Raw genomic sequence first — 24,033 nt, 5'->3', positions numbered from 1 at the left:
AGAAGAGGCAGTGAGTAACTCAGGCCCCTCCCTCGACCAAGCCTGGGGGACACTGTGGTGTCTCTCCACAGGGCTGGGAGTGGCGTTCTCCTCCACCTAATGAGGGGCGCAGAGGCGGGAGCCCGCGGCAGGGGTGAGTCCTGGGCCTGGGCTGCAAGGTGTCTGAGGGATCAATCCCAGCCTGTTCAGGGCCTCTTCGCTCCAGCGAGGGGAACAGATCAACGCGCAGTGCTTGGTGCTCCGTGAATCAGGCGATTTTCCAAGCTCTCGGCTTGACTTTCTACGCTTCCCATGAATTCATGTATCGGGATATGTATCTAGTTTCCTCATCGTTTCGGTTCAATAATATAGGAATGTGGCCCGCATTCCTGTGTCCTTGTAAAGAAAAGAGGAGCCCCCACGCAGGCCTTGCTCCATTCCTCAGGAGACACTCCCCTGTCACCCACTGTGAAGACGCAAAGGCTGAAGATGCCTCCTTGCAGCCTCCCTGCTGCCCTCTCCGTACCCTGATGCTTGGTGCACGGACCAGACCTCCTCCTCAGGACGCGGTTTTCCAGGGGAACCAGGGTTTTCCTCTGGGTATTCCTTTACGCAGAAGCCATTCCCATTTTAAAGATGAGGAAACTGAGTCTCGATGTTCTGGGAGGCTTGCCCTGGTCACACAGTGAGAAGGTGGTGATGTCAGAAAGGAGGTAATCATTACTCTTTGCAGATTGTGTAATCAAATGCCTGGGAAATAAATAATTCCAAAAATATGAAAACAAATTTAAAGTACAAGATCCACAACTTCCTATTCAAAATCAATGACCAACTAGAAATACAAAGGAAGAAACAATTCAGTTCACACACACACAAATATATATACATATATGTATAATATGTAGTACATATATATCTGTAAATAAACTTAAGAAAAATGCAGAACATATATTAAAAAATAAAACATTATGTAAAGACATAAAAGACTTTTGAATAAATGACAGCAAATCTTGTTCTTACTAAAAAGGCAACTATATAAAGATGTCGATTAATCTATATTTTTAATGCATTTCCAATTTAAATAGCAACAGAATCTTTGATGTTTGTTGGTAGACAGAGGATCTGTGTAACATGACACAGTGACTGAAGATCTTCCAAGAATGCAAATATTTTTTAAAAGTTAAGAAAGTTTTGAGTACAAAAAAAGAAAGTTTTGAGTACAGAATATTTCAGAGGAGCTGCCTTATTTGATATTCAAATATATAGTAAAGCACAGTAAAGAAAGCCACGTGATGTTGGAGAGAAATCAGCAGGTAGATCAATAGAAAACGTAGAAGTGAAACAAAATTCAGAATGATCACTATGGTAAGAGTAACATTTCAGATCGCCAGGTAAAAGATCTATAATTTCTAAATGGTATGGAGACAATCTGCGAGCTAATGAGATAAAATAAAGCTAGGATTTCTGTCTCATGCCTTACAACAAAGGAGGTTCTGTGGAGGACCAACTTAAGTACAAGCATTAAAAGCTATTAGAACACAATTATAGGGGCGCCTGGGTGGCTCAGTTGGTTAAGCGACTGCCTTCAGCTCAGGTCATGATCCTGGAGTCCCGGGATCGAGTCCCGCGTCGGGCTCCCTGCTCGGCGGGGAGTCTGCTTCTCCCTCTGACCCTCCTCCCTCTCATGCTCTCTGTATCTCATTCTCTCTGTCTCAAATAAATAAATAAAATCTTTAAAAAAAAAAAAAGAACACAATTATAGGTGATAGGGAAAAAAAACTGATCTTTTATTAGAAAAGTACTTTCTAAAAGTAACAAGTGACCATAAAAGATGAAACTCTTCATTTTGATTTCATAATAATGAGAAAGTTCTCTCGAGCAAAGCGTTCTATAACAGTCAAATGACAAGCCGGAAGTAACACTTGCAGCATGTTTGTAGAGAGGATCTCCTTGCTGATTAATAAGCAAAGAATGATTGACTTGACAAAAACTGGCAGTTAAGAGAAATGAAAAATAAAAACACCTGATAAATATTTGGAAAGATGTAAACTAATTCTGCAACAGGTTTTCTTATGTTTCAAATCGACAGGCTGTTGTTAACGACCCTGCATCACCCCAGTTGACACAGAAATGGAAACTCTGATGACCCATCAGTTGCAGTGTTCTAGAGCCAAGTTTTGGAAGACAATTTTGCAATATCCATTAAGACTTCTAACATGTTTGCCCTGTGACCTAGCAACCACAGTTTTAAGAGAGCATGCCTACACAGGTTCAGGGGAACAAGGATTGTTCATGATGGGGTAAATGGAATCATCCTGAATGGCCGCCACTAGGGGCCATGGAGCAGCATGAGGCCGTCAGGGGAACTAGGTGGATCTGCAGACAAATGTCATTTTAAGACTTGTTGCTGAGTGGAAAACAAATGCAGGATGGTATGTATAATGTGATGCCATTTTTACACTGAAAGAGGATGGATGGGTGGATGGATGGATGGATGGATGGATGTGGAATGGTTGGATGGGTGGGTAGATGGATGGATGGACAATGGATGGATGGATTGGTGGGTGGGTGGATGGATGGACAATGGATGGATGGATCGGTGGGTGGGTGGATGGATGGATGGATGATGGATAGATGGGTGAATGGGTAGATGGATGGATGGATGGGTGAAAGACGGAGATATAGTTTGTGTGTAAGAATATTTTTATCCATACAAAGAAATGTCTGGATGTATACTAAGGACACCGTAAAGGATGATTCCTTTGCTATATGAAGGCTAAGAGACAGAATACTGTGGCTCCGTTGTTTGGTGTTTGGCTGCTGACAGCTTGTAAGCCTTACCTCTCTCTTTTTTCCTTCTGCCCCACATTTGGGTAAGTGGATCTGAAAGTCTGCGTGCCCCCTCCTTTGGCACCAGTGAGATGGTGCCAAAGGCACACAAGCCCCTGCCCACACATGGAAACACTCACTCCAGCCTCCCCCAACCACAGTACAAATCCCAAGCTAGTCTCCTTCTCTACTGTCTCAAGCCATCCAGAACAGCTGGGGGTTCTACTCTGTTATCCCCCAAAGGCTTCACTATGTAAGTAATAAACCTCACATCCTCTGGTTGTGTGGCAGAATCACGATGGCCATCCACACCAAATTTCGGGTGGTGGTCCATTCTGTTTCTCTAAGGTGGCCACCATGGGAAGGAAGAGGGGTAGTTACCCTTCTTGATAGATACTTTTTAACTTTGAAAAAACTTGTTTATAATGAATAAATACTACCTTTGTAATTAAAATGTTATCTCTTTAGTGAAAATAAGTAATGATTAAAAAAAAAGAAAATAAGTAATGATAAAGTAGTTCTGACAGAAAGAGCCCTGTGCTCAATCTTAGTGCCCGAAGAGCTTCCTCACTGAGGGGGCTGTGCATCCTGCAACACTGGATGGTCAACAGTCACACAGACATCTCTGACCTGCATTCTCTTCCATGCGCCTCCTTCCAGAAAATCTATACCTCGCTCTCGTTCAGGCTGCAGAGTTTCACCAAGTATGAGAGGAGTCTGATCAACTTTTTGGCTTCAGGCACTTTGGTCGTGTAACAAGTGTGGGAAATGATTTCTAAATGCAGCAAAAATTATTAAAGCTCAATTATTCATGGTGGCACTGATTATTTTCTCACACTTCCCTCCTATCTGTCAAATCTGAGTCCCACTTTCAGATGAAATACAGCGCTCAGTCCACAGACAGCCCCAGAGGTGACGATTAATAATGAAAGACCAGTTGATGATAATTGCATGATAACTTTATTGACCAAGCTCCAGCCCAAGGTGCGCAGTGCTCAGAGTCTGCACAGGAAGAGCACAGCTGGGCACATCACGGTGTCTCCGCAGCACCCGCCTTTTACAAATACTCATCACTCACCACCCCTGCAGGCTTTGAGTCGGGGTCTGCTTCATAAAAAAGCATGACTTTAAGATCTGAGAGTCACCCAAAGAGGCTCTCACAGCTCAGGGGCTGCCTCGCTCCTTCCCGCTTCCGACCACAGCCCCTCGGTACCAGGCGTTATCTGGATAGTTACTAAGCATAACAATATTAGCTCTCTGAGCTTGCTTGCTGGGTAGCAGAGAAAATCCAAACCCCTATACTGGGATGGTGGAGAAAGTGTCTCACCCCCAATGGGAGGGAAACTTAATCAGAGAAGCTTGGTAAGACACTCCAGTGTGTCGTGCATTGTTTCCTTGAAAAACGTCCCTTCAACTGCCTACACAGTCTATTAGAAGGGTGGCTATATGCTTCCTTTCCTGGGGGTGGTGAGATATCTTTAAGCATTTTGTTGACTTCAGAACACATTGCGGCTGTGGTTATCAGAGGCTCAAAGTAGAATGGAGGGCACCGCCGGAGGACGGGACGGGTCAGGTGTGAGCTAGTCTTCAGGAGCCTAGTGGCAAACTCCGGTTTAGTCTAGTGTTTTAATCGGTTGTCTCGGGCTTACCAGGAAAAGTTGTTTGCCTCTCAGCAGCAACACTTGCACAGCTGACCTTTTTTAAATGACAATTTAAGTAACACCCACTCCTCATTCTTCTCCACTGTGCACCCTCTTGTCTTCCTGACTGTGCCCTGCTGGTGGATGGTGCCCCGCGGCCGCACCCGAACACTCTGAGATGGACACACAGGGCTCTGTCGGAACATCGGGTAGAATTATGAGCATGAGAACTGTAAGGTAGTTTGGATGTCCGCACACCTGCCGGGCAGCTGGGAGGAACAGACGTAAGCCTGTAGCTTTAAATGTTCAGTTCAAGGACCACGTGAGCCAGGAAGCTTCTTTCACAAATAAATGTATGTCTTTTGTAAGTATTAAGTCAAAATTTTTGCAAACCAAACCTACAATCTAATCCTGCAAGTGAAAAACAAAAAAAAAAATGCAACACAATTGAACCACAACTTTGTCAGGGTGTCACAGTTAATTAAGGACATTGGTCAGACAGCAGGACCCGAACCCTGAAACTTGGAACAGGGACATTTGGCCAGGATTCAAGGAGACTGTAAATCTCAATCCCCCCAATTCTGCCAAAACCCCTCTGACACTGCAAGTTGCCCTTCTTCCCCTGTCTGAGGGGTTATTCTCCCCTTGCCTGGAGGTGGGCAATGACATGTCAGACACTGACCTGCAGGGAATGCCGACCCTCCTGCAGGCCCATGCCCACCTTCTCTCATTGTTTCTACACCCGTAACTCAAACCCAGGCAGGTGCGGGGCCGCGGCAGTCAGCGGGGACAAGGATAGGAAAGGCGAGCTGGATGTACGGGGAGTGAGGACAAAGTGTGACCGCTTGGGACACCCCCATTCACACCCAAAGAACTGCAAGATTTTCCGATCTACATTGATAGAAACTACAGAATACGATGGACATTGATCTTAGGAGGCTACCTCCAGGTAGAAGAAATACACTCCAAGACCTGAACGCATTAGTCAGCATGGGCGCAACGAGCAGCAGCTCGGAGTTTGCGGTGTAGACTCAAGCCGCCAGAAGTGGCTGCAACGGTCTACGCAGCTGCTTAACTGAAACGGACTCAAAGGTCCCCGGCAGGGAACGGAGCTGAGACCCTAGAGCATCTTTAACATCACAGAGAAAGTCATTCAGCAACAGGAAGACCGGGATGCTGGAATAAATGTGTTACATGAGATCTGCTCACCACCCCAGCCAGGAGGCCCCGTGCAACGTCCCACCGAGTGTGCTTCCATGGGAGAGGCCCAGGCATGCCTCCCGAGGGGCTCCGCAGTGGCTGGCCCGCAGGCCGAAGCATGGGGGGGGTGGCAGCGCTTAGCCCAGAGGCAAGGGGAGCGTAGCCACTCAGCTCAGGGGAGTGCGACCTAGAGAGTCCTTGGGTGTTGGCAAGGTGATGACGGTCCATGGAGTTGATGTGCACCTGCTAACAGCTTCTTTGATTCGCATATGTTGAATGGCTCTAGGCACCCGGTTTGGAAGGCAGAGGGAGGGCAGCCCGCATTGCCCTCAGTGTTGCGGACAGGGTCATGGACAAATGCAGGTCTTGCCTTGTCCACGATCTCCTCTGTCCCAGGACCGCTTTGTCATTCTGACTGCTGGTCATGCTGAGTAAGCATGTCCAGCCAGCAAGGTGGCCAGCTGCATCTGACCACACAGGAGAACGGTGGAGAGGTGTATGAGACACCACCACCTCTGTGGATCCACAGTCCAGCATCTACTGGTGGGTGTCATGGTATAAACCTTTTGGGGACCTTAGGGTGAGATGCTTATATGTTGCATGTGGGAGGGATGTGAATAATTGGGGTGGGGAATAGCTGTCTGTGGCCTGCAGAATGCTGAGATGACCACCAATAAGTCCCACCTTCATGCGCTCCCCTCACCTTGAGCATAGGTGGCCCCCAGCCAGAGGAGGATAGCAAAGGAGGAGGGACGTCACTCCCATAGTCATGTTACATGATGTGAGACTCCAATTAGAAGAAGGGAAAGGGAGATTCTCGGGCTGTGTTTGAGGGACTGGAAGGACCATGTGGGGAACCCCTAGTAGCTGAGGGCAGTCTCGGCTAACAGCCTGCAAGACAGTCCTGCAATCACAAGAACTGAGTCCCTTCAACAACTATGTGGTAGGAAGAGAAGGAGCTCCAGACCGATGCACCTGCCTGACACCTGGACTGCAGCCTGTCCAGCCTGCGTGGAGGGCCCAGCCCAGTCGTGTCCAGACTCCTGGCCTTCGGAAACATGAGGTGATGGCGCTGCTTTAAGCCTCTGAGTGTGTGGTTATTTGTTACACAGCAATACCTAGCTTACACAATGGGCCTGGGGCTGCTACTGGGCAGCTCGTGTTAGATAAAAGATAAAAAATTTACGTGACTTAATTGTCAGCAAGGAAAGTTCCATAAAATACAGAGGGAAATAGTAGAGCTCATTACAGATCTCAGCAAGTTCTATGGGCATGACACAAAGATTCAAAAATCAATAGCTTTCCTATAGATTAGTAGCAAAGGGTTCCAGAAAACATGATAGAGAAATACAGTAAGATCTGAAACTATAATGCATCAGAATAAAGTAACAGAAGGTATAAAAGACCCCTGTGGAGAATATTATACAGCATTTTTCAAGAACTAAAAAATACAATGAGTAGTGGAAAAGATCCCCCATGACGTGGAGGACTCGACAGGATTGACAGGCCAAGTTTTCCCTGAGTCTGGCTTTCAGCTTCATGCAATTGAAAACAAAACAAAACAAAAACCCACAGGCCTTTAAGAAGAAATTAAATAAAAAAAAAAAAAGGAACCTAAAATCAAATATAAAAGGAGAACTATAAGAATAATTAAAAAATTAAAAGAGTGAAGGCTTCCTTCCCCAGCCCGCTATCAGAACTTATTTTAACTGCACAGAAATGCAACCATTGTGATATTGGTGTGCAGAAAGGACATCAGAGGAAAACATGGGACGTTGAAATAACAAGGTAAAAAGCCTGGCGAACAACAGAAGAAACATCACAAATCAGTGAGAAAAGGTAGACCCATTCACGAAAGCCTCCCCTGCGGAAAAATAAAATGAAATGAGATCTTTACCCACACCATACACAAAAAATGTGGGAAAACAAAACCAGAAGACAAAATTAGGTAATATGGAAGGATTCTTTGAGATGCAAAGTATAGATAGACGTGAAAGATGGATGAAACTGACTTCTTTAAATTTCAAAACTTCTTTATGACCAAAAAACATCTTTATGATATCCTGAGAGAAGTTGTTTGCATCATCCATAACTGGAAAAAAAGATTAATATCCAAAACACATGAAGAACTTTATACAAGCTCTAAGAAGAATGTGGAGAACCGAGCCCCAAACAGGAAAGCCCTGCGTCTTCCTAGAGTAGGGGGAAACACCCTGTTCACGTGGATTCGGACTGGCGCCCCGATCGTGGTAATCACTCTCAAGTCTGACCCCCCCACGTGGGTGGAGATGTGGGGAGCGGGTGGATGGACACCCCTGGGTGCAGGCCTTTGACTCAGCAACACCAATTCCAGCCAAGTCCCCTCGGAAAGCGCGTACTCCCATGCCCGTCCTGTTGCTGTCACTGCTGTCCCATCCCAGGAAAGCGACGCCCTGGGGGACGCTCATCAAATGCCCCCACGCGGATAGATTCACTTCCTCATCCCTGGACCTGTGAACATTGGTTTATGGGGAAAGAGGGTGATGTTACCTTATATGGAAAAAGATGGCATTACGTTCGAGATGTTGAGAAGAAGAGCTTCTTCTGGACCATCCAGGTGATGCAGTCGCGTGTGTCCTTATCAGGGGGATGCAGAGAGAGAGGCGGGGGACAGACCCGCAGAGAGGAGGCCATGTGACCGTGGAGGCAAGGACTGACCCCAGATGCTGGAAGAGGCAGGAAGGGCCCGTCCCTGGAGCCTCCGGAGGGAGCACGGCCCTGCTGGCATCGAGACGGTGGATTTCTGGCTCCCGACTGTGAGACCATGTCACCCCGACTGCGTGTGGGCGCTGGTTACACTGGCCCAGGAAACGAATCCGTCCCTAGTGCTCGCAGCGTGGGGATGGCTAAATTCAGGCGCGTGTTCTCCTGTGTTCCCCAGGTTTGTCAGAACGGTACTGTCCATCGTCTGGTGTACACATTATTAAAATGAACAACGTGTGCTTAGCAACAGTGCACAGGCAAGGAGAGTGTAGGGACAGTGAGGGGAGCGTGTTGCGCTGGTTAGAGGACGGACCAGAGGACCTCCATCCACCTGGATTGATTTACTTGCACAGATAAATTAAAAGTCTGAGGCAAATGCTGGTGTTCGCTCCTGTAAGGTGGAAGGTTGTTGTTTATGCTGCTATCCTCTGATTTTCCTGTAGTTTTATTTTTTTTAATCAGAAAAGTAAGGATAAATAATAATAAAACTGTGCACTACTTCCAAATTGATTCATTCCCCTGCAGAATATTTAAAAACCTCCCATACAGATGTTTTAAAACCACAGCTGCTAGACTCCAGCTTTATAATTTTGAGAATGGAGTGTCAAAAGCCCACGATGCAGCATCTATCAGTTGACATCTATCTGCTTAATAGTTTAAACCCTATTGCTTTTTTAATGTCCTTATAACGCACCATTCATTTTAGTTACATCTCTGAAAAATCTGATCTCTATCACCTATTCCCCATTCTTCTTAACTCTTTAATAATGATCCCGGCAATGGCATATCAGAATGGAAATTGCTTCTAAAGAACGTTGTAATAAATATATGTCAGGCACATTACATAGGATTTGCTTACTTTTGATTTAAAAAGACAACATTTAATCTAAGAACTCAGAACTCAAAGTGTTCATCTTGTGCGTCCGAAGCTCGTAAGTAAATGCAGATCAGAGAAAAGTGAATGTCTCCCTCCTCACCCATTCAAAATTCATCCTTGGCCATTTGCCTCCTAAACAGTGGGTGCATGTCAGCACCGCGAATCCGCGTCCTGGGCAAATATTGACGCTAACCACTGACAACCGTCTTCCTCTGGGCACATGGCATCAGCCGGGGGGTAATTGGGGTCTTGAGGGAGAGCAGCATCTGTGGGGCGTCTGTGACCCCGACCATGGGTGGGAGACAGGGGCCAGTGAGAGATTAAACCTGGGTGGAGCTTTCTGCATGAGGAGTTGCTGTGATGTGCATAGTCAGGTCCGGATACTGATTATATTTAGAATATTTGAATGCAAAGGAATTGACGTGAATGTTATTGAAATGGTATTTCTGCATTATCTGCAGGGAGACCAGAAGACAGGACCACACCTCTCTTCTTTCTGGAGACAGCATGGGGTTCCTGCCTAGTGTTTAATTATATAGCACAAAATGTAGAACTTTGAAGAGAAAGGAATCTTAGAAGTTATTGATTCTAAGATCCCTCGTTCCATGGAGAGACAGAGGCCCACAGATAAAGCACTCCTGGGGTGCCTGAACCGTCTGCACCCTGTGTTCTCCGGCCTAGAAATACCTCAGAAGTCATGGGAGGCACAGTCATGGACCTTAATCATGCCATCCTGGTGAACCACAGCCCTTCTATTGTGGATTATGGCAGTAACTTCGTAACCCCTTGCTCTGATGCCAGGGATTTCCTCGATTCTTACCTAAACCACAATTATCCTTATAAGATGCAAGCCTGAACAGAACTCTTTTGTACTTAAAACTTTCCATGACCCCAAATCGCCCCTGACTAAAGTCAGAAATGCAAACATGGACCACCGAGCCCTTGCTCCTGTCCAGTGTGCGTCTCCCACCTGCCCGGAGTTCTGAGTGCCCAGCCCTCCCAGCCCTGCCCGGGGCTGGCATGCATCCTCTGCCCTCCTGCGTGGCGTGTGCTGTTCCCTGAGTCCAGACGGTTTCTAGCCCCACAGCCACTTCTCCCGCCTGAAATCACCGCGTTCCCAACCTGGTCCGACTCCGGTGGTCTGAGCTGTTTTCCCTAATTCCCCAAAGCAGAGTCAGTACCAGCACCTGACCAGCATCCTCCCCGTCCCATCGTGGTGTTCCCAAGCACAAAGTCCAGCCCTGCTGGCCGCAGAGGTGGGCAGTGACCGAGACCCATCCTACAGTCCTTCACAGTCTGGGTGCGGGGGGACCCCCACCAGCCGCAGGTTCTGCTGGCCGTTTCCTGGGGTCTGAAGTACAGGTTTAGAGAGACGGGCCCTGTTTCCCCTGGCCTCAGTGCACTCCATCTGTGGCCATGCCTACCTGGGCTGGTCCCCACACTGCTCGAGGGGAGAAAGTGAGGTGGAGCCGGAGGGGGAGAGGACCCTGGTGACAGTCTGAGTCCTGGGCTCCTGGGCTACGAGCCCGGCGTCTTTGTTCCCGCCAGTCTGTGTTGGGCTGTGTCCCTGTCACCACAGGTGCAATGACCATGCCACTTTCCCCACCGCCTGGCTCTTCTCTTTCCAGACCCTGCAGCCGCCTGCCCGCTGGCTACGTCCACACCAGAATTTCTGAGATGGCTCACACCTACTCTGCAGGGTACCTGCATATGAAATGGGCAGTCAGGAAGTGCTTGCTGAGCCCAGGAAGCAGAGAAAAGGACGAAGGCGGGAGGAAGGGAAGAAAAGATCCGATAAACATTAGAGGAGACGCCTGTGGGCTGAGAGCCGGACCTCAGGTGTAGCCTGACTTGGCTGGCCACTAACCCAGCTGCCAATCCCACCCACTCCTCGGGCCCCCACTGTGCAGGGAGGGGCATAGAGGAAAGGCCTCTAGACCCCGCCCAGCTTTGGGGCGATTCTGTGAAAGGGGAGAGAGCTGAGCAGGTGGCATTTCTGGGTGGCTGCCCAGTGGGTGCCAAGTCTGAATGAGGGGCTGGACTGGATGTTTCTAAATGGAACATTTGGAAATGTCTATCTTCTAAGAGGCTAATAAAAATAAATCAGTGATGACCATTACCTTCCAGGCTTAAAGTCCCAGAACAGCATCTGTGGAATGAATAGATGGATGAGGGAACGAGTGAATCTCAGATTCAGGGTCCTAGGAACACGTTGTCTATAGCTCCATGACGTCCCCCCTGGACGTCACCCTCATTCATTTGGCAGCAGGAACAGGCTCCACTCTTCAGACAGCAGGTGGGGGACGAAGACCAGAAATGAAGGGAGCTTGTGCGGGGACATCTGCGTTCCTCAGGAGGGCCCCGTCCTAGTCCAGGTAAGGCAGCACTCACAGGTAAGGGAAGGAAACAGAAAGTTTGTACTTCGTAGACATTTCCCCCTTTGTTAACCTTGCTTTTTCCCTGAACCCAAAATGAGTTTTTGTGCTGGGAGTCTCTCCACCTGATTTCATAAGATTTGGGGAGAAGACAAGATTTGTTGCAGCAGAGTCTGATGTAATAACAATTTGATTTAAAAATCAATGAAATAGACATTTGATGTAGATACTTACAGTGAATTAAAGTTCCAGATAGTACAGTTACCAAAACACACAAGATTCGTGGGCACTGAGGTGCACATCCTAAGCCTCCTAACTTGTCAGGACTCTGATGGACCAGCATGATGATCACCCTGTCTCCCCAAGCCCAGCCTTCTTTGGCTTGGACCCGTATGTCTTGTGCACTGAGCTTCCCCAGCTCCCATGTCCCTGTGCAGAGCTCCTCCCGGCCCTTCTGGTGTGGGGCAGAGGGTCTGAGCACTCCGGTGTCCTCCAGTCCCCTGCCCCCTGGACCCTGCCCAGGAGGGGGCCGAGCTGTGCACAGTGGGATGGCCAATTTAAGAAGCTGGGTGGCAGGAATCCACGGGCTCCTTCCCAGGCCAATTACTCCTGCCTGAACTTCAAACACGGAACAACAAAACTTAATTCGATGGGAACTAGCCTGAAACCCGATCACACTGCCAAGAAATCAGCCCCTGCTCTGAAATCAATAGCACTTAACCCAGGGCGCCCCGGCCGCGCCTCCGGTGTGGGGCAGCGTCCTGCCTGCTGGGCTAGTGCAGGGAGGGCATGAGGACCCCAGGAAGCAAGGACAGCAGGCTCCAGGGGCCCCAGAACCAGCCCAGTGGGGGTGTGTTTGCCCCCACCAGCTGCTGGGAGAAGGCATATCACCGCTCCCAGCGCTGCATCCAGCAGCACTTCTTCCTTCCCTTGACTTAGCTCAAAATCAAACCCTGAAAACACGCTATAAAAAGACAAAGTCTATGGAAAATCCTGCAATGACAAGTAATGTAGTCATAGGTCTAATTATAGAACCCAGATTACTTTAAGATCTGGTACCATCCCCCGCCCCAACTGACCTCTGGAGTCCTGCTCAGTGATGCCGGCCGTAAGGACCATGCCCCGACCCGCGCCCGCACCGCTCACCTCTGTGACCCCGGGGGTGTGCTGAGTGCGTCAGCCGTGTGACCGTGAGCGTGAGGCAGGTGTGTGTAGAAGGTGCAGAAGGGCTTCGAGCAATGCCAGCCGTGAGCATCACACCCACAGAGCAGACACGTATATGTACGAGCACTGTGGAGTCCACGGAGGCATGTGCCCTGGCTGCCTGTGATGGTTCACTGTGCCTGTCAGCTTGCCTGGGCCTCGCTGCCCAGGTACGAGGTCAGACATTATTCTGGGTGTTTCTGTGAAGATGCTTTTGGATGAGATGAACATTGAAAGTGAGGAGCTCTGAGTCCTCCCTGACACAGGTGGGCCTCGTCCAATCAGTTGACGGCCTGGCAGAACAGGGGCTGACCTCCCCAGGCAGGAAGGAACCCTGCCGGCAGGCGGCCCGTGGGCACTGCAGCCTTCCTCGCGTCTCCTGCCTGCTGCAGGCTTCGGACTCATCAGCCTCCACCATTATGCGGGCCAATTTCTTAAATCTTTCTCTCTCTGTCTCTCTATCTCCCTCTCCGTGGGTAGACAGACAGACAGGGATAGGGAGATCCTTAAATGTGATCCAGCGGTTTTCAGTCATGGAACACCCCCTTGGGTATTTGGAAATCTGTCACAGTGCCTGGGAGCACCCCTGTTTCTACCTGGCCAGCAGTGGAGAGAGCAAACATCCTGCAGTGCATGATGGGCATATCCCACCCACACCCCGTAGCTTTCCTCCTGAGAAGTATGCTCGATCCCACCCGGAGGTCTTGGGCAACGGGTGGGGGTGGCTGGCTCTGGCAGGCCAGAGAACAGCAGGGCTCTGTGGGGGATGGCTACGCTTTTTAGCCAGGACCCATGTGACCGTGTCAACAACCTGGGGGCCCTTAAGAGCTCTGGGGGAGGAAAAATGTTGGAAAAGAAGTCTCCTGTGATCCATGAGGTGGGGCTCAGAATCACATCAGTGGGAATGACCTAGAGGATGCACCCTGGCTGTGGAGCGGTGTGCTGGCCTCAAAGGAGTCCAGGAGTGAGAGCTGAGAGTCCCGCCGGGGGCCTTGGGCCCAAGGGAAGGAGCAGAAGGAGGATACTGAGGCTCCATGTCTGACATGGTGGGGGCGCAGGAGATGGGCTCAAAGCCGACACCAGCTTAAATACTTGGGTTAATATGTGATACACTATAGGTGGTTCCTTTCACTGAGGAAACAAAAAAAAATCAGCACAAGTGATAGGACAAGTTTGGAGGACAGACAGGTTTTGCTGGCAATGTGTGAAGATTCTGAGTCTAGAAATATCTGTTTCTGAAGGCCTGATGTAGGCTGGGCACGTGAGCACGTAAGTGATCGTGCAATGCTGTGAGTGAGCATCCCACAGCCCAGCACCCCCGAACCACGCGGGCATGGCAGGGACTTGGAGGCAACACGTGATCTCCACCCTCAGAAAGCTTTCTAACAAGAGGTTTTGGTTTATCTGATTTTGTTTGGTTTGTGCATTTGTTTTTGCTGAGCACCCGGATGAGAAAACGCAAGCTGGGACCCTGCGAACTTTCTGCATCAACAAGGAGGAGAGTTCTGGAGGGTGAGGTTGGAACCCGGCTGTCCGCCAGGCTGGTGTTACTGGTGAGAATCACACGGTTTAATTCTTTCCCCCAGAAAGGATCCACCCGCCCACCTGCGGGGTGCTGGGGCAGATTCGGGGGCAAGGAGGGGCACAGGGAAACCGAAAAAGTCACACGTGGAGAAGGCTGGGACAGGACCCTTGGGCGGAAGGCCGGGCTCACAGACACGGAGCTTGCGTCCTGTCCGGAATGCCCCAGAATGTTCGCATGGAGGTTCCAAAGCAGAGAAGCAGAGCAGCTCCGTGCTTGGGGAAGCAAGTGACAGAGGGGAAGCCAGTGTGGCCCCTCGGGGCATGGCAGGTGCCGCTCTGACCCGGCAACCCCTTCCCTACCATCCAGGGTGGGATTTCCCCTCTGCAATTATAGGAAGAATCCTCGCTGCTACACTGCAGAGTGGGGAGCACGACACTGGGGACCCGGGGGGGCACCAGGAAGGACGTCAGGACTCCAAGGTCTGTGGCCGTGACTCCCATCACTGTCCCTAGTTCCAGGCCTCCTCGTTCTGCTTCCAGCTTCCAGATGGGAAGGAGCCGGGCCGGGTGTGGCCTTGCTGGGTGCTCACATGTGGGCACGCAGTCTCGTGCTCAGAGGGAAAACTGGTAACAAATTAAAGCTGAGAATGTTGAGGCAGCTACACAGATTACACAGATTACAGAATATTCAGCCAATTAAGGAATTTGCAATTATTTTAAGCACAAGTATAAATGAAGAAAATAGCACTATTACGATACCAAATGAAATGTGATACCCAAATGTTCACTTGAGTGTATACTGACTTTAACGATGTTTATGTTTATATTGTATAGAGAAAAAATAGAAGAAAATTAGTATTTGCCCCGATGAAAATATTAATGTGTTCTTACTTCTATCTTTATGCTTTCCTCTGATCTCTAAAGAGTCAAGAGATACCATTTTTAAAACAAGAGTAAATGCTGTGCTCGTTTAAACACAAGAAGAAAAGGACAAAGAAAGCTGGAGCATGTGGCAGCTACCGCTGGCTGTCGGTGGACCCCTGCTCCCGCCTCCTGCCTGCGCATTGCTGGCCAGCAGCCGTGTGGACAAGTGTGAGCGTGGTGCACATTCCCCGCGCTCCCCGCTGCCCGGGGCCGAGTGTCTCTCCAAGGGCTGAGGCAGCCTGTCCAGGAGACCCGTGTGTGCGGGCGGACAGGGACCCTTCTACGAGGAAGGGAGGCGGGATCCTGTCCTGGAAGTGTCCCGGTGCTGGGAAGCGGTGAGCTGTCCTTCAGCCACACGCGCTAACGCAGGAGGGTTACCCGTGCCCTCCTGGGAGGGGGGCCCCCATTGTGGGTGCAATCCCTGCCTTCCCCTGTGTCCCATGTCCGACAGAACTCAAGTGGGAGGAGCAGGACGAAGAAACAGCTGAGTTCTGGGTACATCAAATTATGGTCTGAATGCACAAATAAGGAAAAATGTTTGCATCTTTCTGAAAGTTATTATCTCAGAATGGAGTGCTGTCTGCCTGGCACCAGGGGTCCCTGGACAGGCTCCCCCCTTGTCCAGATGGGGCTGACCGAATAAGGAGAATACAAGCCAGAAGGCGGTCATGGGCGCGTCCACACACCAGAGGGGATCCACGCTCTGAGGCTTCCCAGGATTCCAGAGGGACGTTGAAGGCAACAGTCCCTGTGGAAACGGCCTGGCCCTGTGGCCGGCCCCTGCGGCAGAGTCCTCCTGCCAGCCTTACATTTCTCATGTCAGTAGACGCTGGAAAGGCAGAAGTGAGCAGCAGAAAAATCACGTCCTCACATCCCCAAATAGTAAACAGAAATATTTTCTGATACCCTCAGCTGTGTTTCCCTGGCTTGGAAACAAAGAAGTATTTCTAAAATAACCATGCGCACAACCCCTAACACACAAACTCAAACTTGCTCTAGGTATCTGTTCAGGCACGTTGGTGTGGTTTCACTTTGTAGATTTAAGAAGCAATTTCTTCTTTCTTCAAAAATAACAGCTCACACTGTAAATGCCTCTAGGAGCTCATTAGAGCCATACAATAAGAACGGTGTTTCCTGGAATAAATAGCTTATAAAAGGGAGATGAAGTTGGGATCCAGACAGCGAAGTAAGGTGACGTAAATAAAGACCACAATGTCTTCTCTTCTACACACCAATAATGAAGCAAGAGAAAGAGAAATTAGGGAATCAACCCCATTTACAATTGCACCAAAAACCATGGGATACCTAAGAATAAACCTAACTGAAGAGGTAAAAGATCCGTATTCTGAAAAGTATAAAACACTGATGCAAGAAATTGAAGAGGACGCAAAGAAATGGAAAGACATTCCATGCTCGTGGATTAGAAGAATAAATATTGTAAAATGTCTGTGCTACCCAAAGCAATCTACAAATTTAATGCAATCCCTATCAAAATACCCCCAGCATTTTTCACAGAGCTTGAACAAACAATCCTAAAATTTGTTTGGAACCAGAAAAGACCCCGCATAGCCAGAGGAATGTTGAAAAAGGAAAGCAAAGCTGGCAGCATCACAATTCCGGACTTCCAGCTCTATTATAAAGCTGTCATCATCAAGACAGTCTGGTACTGGCACAAAAACAGACCCATAGATCAATGGAACAGAATAGAGAGCCCAGAAATGGACCTTCAACTCTATGGTCAACTCATCTTTGACTAAGCAGGACAGAATGTCCAATGGAAAAAAGACAGTCTCTTCAACAAATGGTGTTGGGAAAATTGGACAGCCACATGCAGAAGAATGAAACTGGACCATTTCCTTCCACCACACACAAAAATAGACTCAAAATGGTTGAAAGACCTAAATGTGAGACAGGAATCCATCAAAATCCTTGAGGAGAACACGGCAATAACTTCTTTGACATCAGCCGTAGAAACTTCTTTCTAGACACGTCTCATGAAGCACGGGAAACAAAAGCAAAAATAAACTATTGGAACTACACCAAAATAAAAAGCTTCTGCGAAACAATCAACAAAACTAAAAGACAACGAACAGAACAGGAGAAGATATTTGCAAATGAAATTTCTGATAAAGGGTTAGTATCCAAAAATCTACGAAGAACTTATCAAACTCAACACCCAAAAAACAAATAATCCAGTTAAGAAATGGGCAGAAGACATGAACAGACATGTCTCCAAAGAAGACATCCATATGTGTAACAGACACATGAAAAGATGTTCATCATTACTCATTATCAGGAAAATGCAGATCAAAACTACAATGAGATACCACCTCACACCTGGCAGAATGACTAAAATTAACAAGTCAAGAAACAACAGGTGTTGGCGAGGATGTAGAGAAGGGGGAACCCTCTAGCACTGTTGGTAGGAATGCAAATTGGTGCATCTGCTCTGGAAAACACTATGGAGCTTCCTCAAAAAGTTAAAAACAGAGCTACCCTAGAACCCAGGAACTGCATTACTATGTATTTATACAAAGGATACAAAAATACCAACTCAAAGGGATACATATACCCCAACATTTATAGCAGCATTATCTAAAGTAGCCAAACTATGGAAGGAGCCCAAGTGTCCAACAACAGATGAATGGATAAAGAAGATGTGGTCCATATAGACAATGGAATATTACTCAGCCATCAGAAAGGATGAATACCGACCATTTGCATCGACATGGATGGAGCTAGAGTGTATTATGCTAAGCGAAATAAGTCAGAGAAAGACAAATATCATATGATTTCATGTACATGTGGAATTCAGGAAACAAAACAAATGAGCAAAGGGAAAACAAAAAGAGAGAGAGAGAAACAGAGTCTCAACTACAGAGAACAAAAAAACTGGTGGTCACCAGATGGGAGGGGGTGGGGAATGGAGGAAACAGGTGATGGGGATTCGGGAGTGCACCTGTCAAGATGAGCACCATATGTTGGATGGAAGCGTTGAATCACTACATTGTACATGCAAAACGAATACTATACTATATGTTAATTCCACTGGAATTAAATAAAAACTTTTAAAAAATTACAATATCTTCTCGAGGTGTTCTCAGTTGGGTGGCTGATTTGGGTCCTGAAACTTCAAGGTCAGTGTCCCACTGTTACCCAGCTTAACTGGGCTCAACTCTTGTCACCACAGCTGCAAGCCAGACAGCTTTGCCTGACCTCTCTCGCTCACTCAGCCACCACCACAGGCTGGCCAGTGTGTCATTTCCAGCCCCAATGTCAGATTCCAACACCAGTCCTAGGACACACATTACTAGAAAGGGAATGGAGCAGAATACATCCCGGGCCCAGCTGTTCATTGACCCGGGAGCTAGGAAGTGAACAGGAAACAGTCCCCCATGCTCACACAGCAGGAGGGGCTCAGGGTCCAGAATGCCCATCTCTGACCTTCAGGGTCAAGCCTGTCAACTCTTCATTGGAACACATCCTCTGCTCTCTGTCCTGCATCAGGCAGGGTGTCCCTACCCCACTGTCCTTGAGGATTCGCACCAACTCTCCCTGTTGTGGGGCCGTCCTGTGCACAGGGGTGTCCAGCCTTGACCTACCAGATGCCAGTAACACCTCCACTGCCTCCCCCAGTTTAGACAACTCACAATGTCTCCAGACATTGCTAATGACCCTAGGGATGGGGGTGCAGAGAGCAAAGCCACCTCCACCTGAGAAGCACTGCGTCAGCCTGATTTAACCTACAACCAGACCTTGCAGTAACAGAAGGGAGCACCATGTGCACAAATATTAACCTGCTGTTTTCCTTACCAAACTGGGGGAACACTAGGTTGCTTGTGTTCAAGCTAAGAAAGAAAACAAAGTGAGAAAAGTAAAACAAATGATAGATAGATGATAGATGGATAGATGGATGGATAGATAGATGGAAAAGTAGGTAAGTAGGTAGGTAGATAGATAGATAGATAGATAGATAGATAGATAGATAGATAGATGATATAGACAGATGATAAAAATAATAGGGGGATGGATGATGGAAAGATGATCACTAAAAATTTTTTAAAGCTGGTAACTGTGTAAGAAGAAATAAAAGTTATTTGTATTATTCCCATTATATGTTTGAGAATCTAAGTTTATATGGAAACCTGAAGAAAATCAAAGGACTTTGTGCTTTTATGCCCCATTTTGGCACTGACATGAACCCTAACTTAACCCAACTTGGACCCTAGCTTTGAAACTTCTAGAAAATGTCACTTAGTCAATCCAGGAATGCAGACCCAGCACTTTTTTGCTAATGTGAATCTCCTAGGAAAGCAAAGAACTTGGGCCAACATGCTCCCCTCCTCTAAGCGGTCTCATTTCCCACCTGCCCTGAAGACCTCCTTCTGCAGCTGGAACATATCCTCCCCTACCTTCAGTTGGCCAAAGAGACTTATCGGGTCACTTGGGCACGCTGCTGGGCACTTAACTCTGATGAGCCCCTGTGGGGTGTTGGACTTGGCCTGTCCTTCTTTCCACCTGTGCCGCTCAGGTGCTCAAACTCTTGATGCTCATTGGTCTTCTCAGGAGACTCCAGGCTCTGTGTCTTGCCTTCCTATGGCCTGACACACGGAGGCTTTGCTGAGCTCCCCTCACTTTTTAGACTAGCATCCCTGTCCTCTTGGTCCATCCTACCATTTCTATAATGGAAATATCAGCAAAACACAACTTCATGGTGCATCTTCCAAAATTACTGTGGTGCTCACAATGATGTACTGAAATAATATGCAGAAGCAGGGACTGGAGAGATAAAATAAAGTGTTTGCTGTAAATTCCAGACGCCGAACCCCCTGGATGGTGAGAAGGTAATAAACTGAAGAGCCTAGATCCAGCATTCGTGGTTGTTAAATAAGATTCTTTGTGACTTGCAAAAAAAGGGGAACACAAAGAAGAATTATCAGTACATCCTCCACAGAAGTAATCTACATGTGTTTATTTAATAAACAGAAGATGGCTTTATTATACACATTTGATTTCCATATGCAACCGTCTTCTTATCTGTCACTTGTATCTAAGCAGGGCACTTTCTACGGATCTGGAAAATGAAAAATCCAGCACAGGGCACAGGAAACTCATTTAATGTCGAGTGCAGTCAAAATCAAGATTTCTTTATTTGTAGTAACAACGCTGTTAAATCAGAAAATTACTCTCCCTTTCTGCATGTCCTTCTTCCTTCACAATTCAGCTGTTTGATCATAAATTGTCGGGTGCAGTGACTGTCTCCACCACTTTCCACACCGGCCAAGACAGATTAAAACTCCAGCCCACCACCAACCAGTCTCGGCATACCATTAGCATATATATGAGATTTGAGACATTTTCTAATATTCTCTAGCAGAACTCATCTGTCAGCCAGGTGATGAATTATAAAAACTCTTAGCTTGTTTAGGAAATAAAAGGGAGGGGGTTGGAAAGAGCAGACGGGAAGACAGAAGGGAGGACTAAGATCCACCTTTTCTTTTTCGGCCCCACGACCAGCAAAGGGTTCAGAATCTGTGTCGGCGGCGCCTGAGGAGAGGGGCGCCCGAGACGCGCCTGAGCCGACGTGGGGACCCCCACCCCAGACCTGGGCTTCTGTGCCACCGTCCCCGCTGGACCTGGGACAAGTCTGCTCGCTTTCAAAAGGTCTTACAAATGCGATGCTTCTGCTTTTAAAATGTATGTCTCGGGGCTAATAAAACTGTAAGGTGTGGATTCCGGGCTCCCATGCTGGACCCCGGGTCCCTGCAGAGTGAAGCAGAGTACATCCTAGGGCTACGTGAGGAAGGGGGAGTATGTTGGTGGGTGTGTGTTGTCTTATAGTCCACGCCCCACCCCCTGGCAGCCAAGGCACATCCCTGGATTTGGTCAACACCTGGCCAGCGTCTGCGGGACAAAGTTGAAAACTGCATCAAACAAATTTTATTTTTAAGCTCACAATTCCAAACAATAGATTTTATTTTCTTTTTCCCCTGAATTTGATGTAAAGGTTTGGAAAAGTTCTATCTTGGTCCTTCAGGCTATGAGCACATCCCACCCAGAGGGTGGCTTATGAAGAACAGAAACACACTGCTCACATTGTGGGGACTGGGTCTCCCAGATCGGGGTGCCGGCTAGGCCGGGGGAGGGCCTGTCCTGTGCCCTCATATCGGGGGTTAGGACTTCAGCACATGGATGGGGGGCACGCAGCACAAACACTCAGACCATAGCAAGAATCTGATGAGCATGGGAAATGCTCACTGTTTGTATTATGCAGAGTAACTCTTCAAGCCTCAAGACTTCTCAGAGCGCCTTTAATGGATAGGAGCCCAGGGCCAGGAGTCCCTTACTTGGGAGTCCTGCCCCCCATCCCAGTAGGCAGCTGCCAACAGCCCCCGAGGGGCCACATCAATTAGCCCTGGGTCCTCCTGTGTCGGTCATCCCTGCACCGAGGCTCATGGGCCACAAGGCCTGTCCTGTGAGCTGGTTTATCCTAGAAGCTGTGGTTCACCCATCACGCCACGGGGGCCATCTCCTTGGAAGTATCCATGGTTTATTCCTCTGTGTTTGTGTATACGGGGTGCCTGTTTCTAATGCACAGATCATCACATGGAATTTAATTGTTTGTTCATGTTTCTGTCTTTCTTTATTAAGAGGAAGCCCCTTGGGGCACCTGGGTGGCTCAGTCAGTTAAGCGTCTGCCTTCGGCTCAGGTCATGGTCCCAGGGTCCTGGGATTGAGCCCCTCATCGGGCTCCCTGCTCTGCGGGAAGCCTGCTTCTCCCTCTGTCACTCCCCCTGCTTGTGCTCGCTCGCTCGCTCTCTCTCTCTCTCTGACAAATAAATAAATAAAATCTTAAAAAAAAAAAAAAAAAAGGAAGCCCCTTGGAAAGGAGTCCGTGTGGCTCAGGGATGAGCAGGCCGCGTGGCCTGGGCGCCCCCCCACCGCAAGCGTCTGGAGAGGGATGCTCAGGAGGTAACCCAGCAGGGCTCAGGAGGGTGGCTGGCATGCATGGCGGGAGGGAGGGACAGCGAGGAAGGCAGACGACAGCCGCCTTGGGACCAGCGAGGGCCACTCTGGGAGGCGAGGGCTGGGGCAGCCAGCATCTGCACAAGTGCACAACCCGAACAGCGGTGCATGGGCGTGCTTGCCTATGGGCCTGGACGCCTCCGAGATGGCGAGGAACAATCAATCAATCCATCAATAGACAAGCATCTGGAAGGGACACATACCTTAAATCGCGTGTCTGCGGTGAGTAGAGGGCAGAGGCTGATGTCTGGTTCCTTCTCGGTGGTCCCTCTGGCAGTGCCCAGCGGGCACCCCGCCTCCAATCAGCGTTCCTTCCAATGAAATGAAAAATGAAAGCAAGTCACAGGCAAGAGCGCTTTCCCACTCCCACAAAAAGGTAAAAATCTCGTAAGGAAAATGAGCCAGGATCCGTAAAACACCCCCAGAGAGATATGAACTGATTCGGGTCTCTTGCGGTAGATCTCGGGGCCACCTCGGCGCGCGCACTAAGGAGACCCCAGAAGGGCCGCGAGGCACCGCCCCCGCCCCCGCCCTGGACGAAGCCCCGTGGGTACTACAGTGGAATTCCCGGGAATCCTCGTGATCTGAGGAAAAGTGCATTTCCTGACTTCCCCAGGGGAAGCCAGCATTCGCCAGGCTCCTGGAGTCGGGATCCGGGGATCAGGTGGTAAAGGGGGCGCGCCGGGGAGCGGCAGCAGGTGGGGGTCCCACCCCAGGGCTCGCTCCCTGGCAGGGCCCGGCGTCCGCCCACCCGCACCCCCCAGCGAGGCCTGGGGTCTGTCCCACTCAGTGCCGCATACGCGCAGACAGGCCTGAGCTCGCCGCCACCGCAAAGTGGCCAAACCGCCCCCTCCCGGGCTCCCCGCCCGCACTTCTTCCCCACCTGCTGAATGTGATGTGTCAGGCGCAGGGTCAGGACTCGCCCAGAATCCAGCGCAGAGCCGAGCCCTGCTCCCCAAGTCCTCCGAACAGGAGCCAAGTCCTGGCACAAGCCCCTCCCGTCCCCTTCCGGAGAGGCCGTGTCCCCCAGGCGCGCGTCCTCCCGCGGCGATGAGCCAGGGCGCCCGCCGGGCCATCCACCGCAGGGGCGCCGCAGGCCTGGGCAGGAGTCGCTTCGTGCCCTGTGGCGCGGAAAACCGAAGTCGGGAGCGGTGGGGCCACGACAGTGGATTCTCCAGAACGCATGGGCCAGAGACACAGGCTGATATTCTACAATCGCTCGGGACTATCTATCAGCCGATGGTGAGCGCACAGCCGGGTAAGAGCAGCCTGGTCCAGCGACCAGAAGCCCCAGAGGCCGCCTCCTGCTTCCAAACCCCAAAGTCTAGTGAAGTCTCGGCACAAACCAGTGTAACGGTCAAATTTTCTATTTTGTTTAAGCGTCAAATTGATTTTTAAAAAGAAATATAATGCAAGACAGAACCCCCCCGAATCTGAAAGTTTGTTCCTAAATACAACCTAAACTGAAAGGCTAGCATCTCTCCAATTTCATATTGCCAGAGGCTTACACCTGCACACCACCGTTTCATGAACACGTATCCAGCATTTATTATGCGGCAGATATCGGACAACGCGTCTCTGAGGGCATGCTCATGTGGAAGGCAACCCTGCCCTTTGGGAGCTCCCATCTCCTGGGGACCCCAAGGGAGATGACAGGTCTGTCCCTAGACCAGGACATAAATGAGGAGGAGGGTTTCTTTCCAACTCAAGACCA

This window comes from Mirounga leonina, unplaced genomic scaffold, assembly GCF_011800145.1.
Source record: "Mirounga leonina isolate KUSES-001 unplaced genomic scaffold, KU_Mleo_1.0 Mir_95, whole genome shotgun sequence".
NCBI classification, from domain to species: domain Eukaryota; kingdom Metazoa; phylum Chordata; class Mammalia; order Carnivora; family Phocidae; genus Mirounga; species Mirounga leonina.
This window is presented reverse-complemented; position numbering follows the sequence as displayed.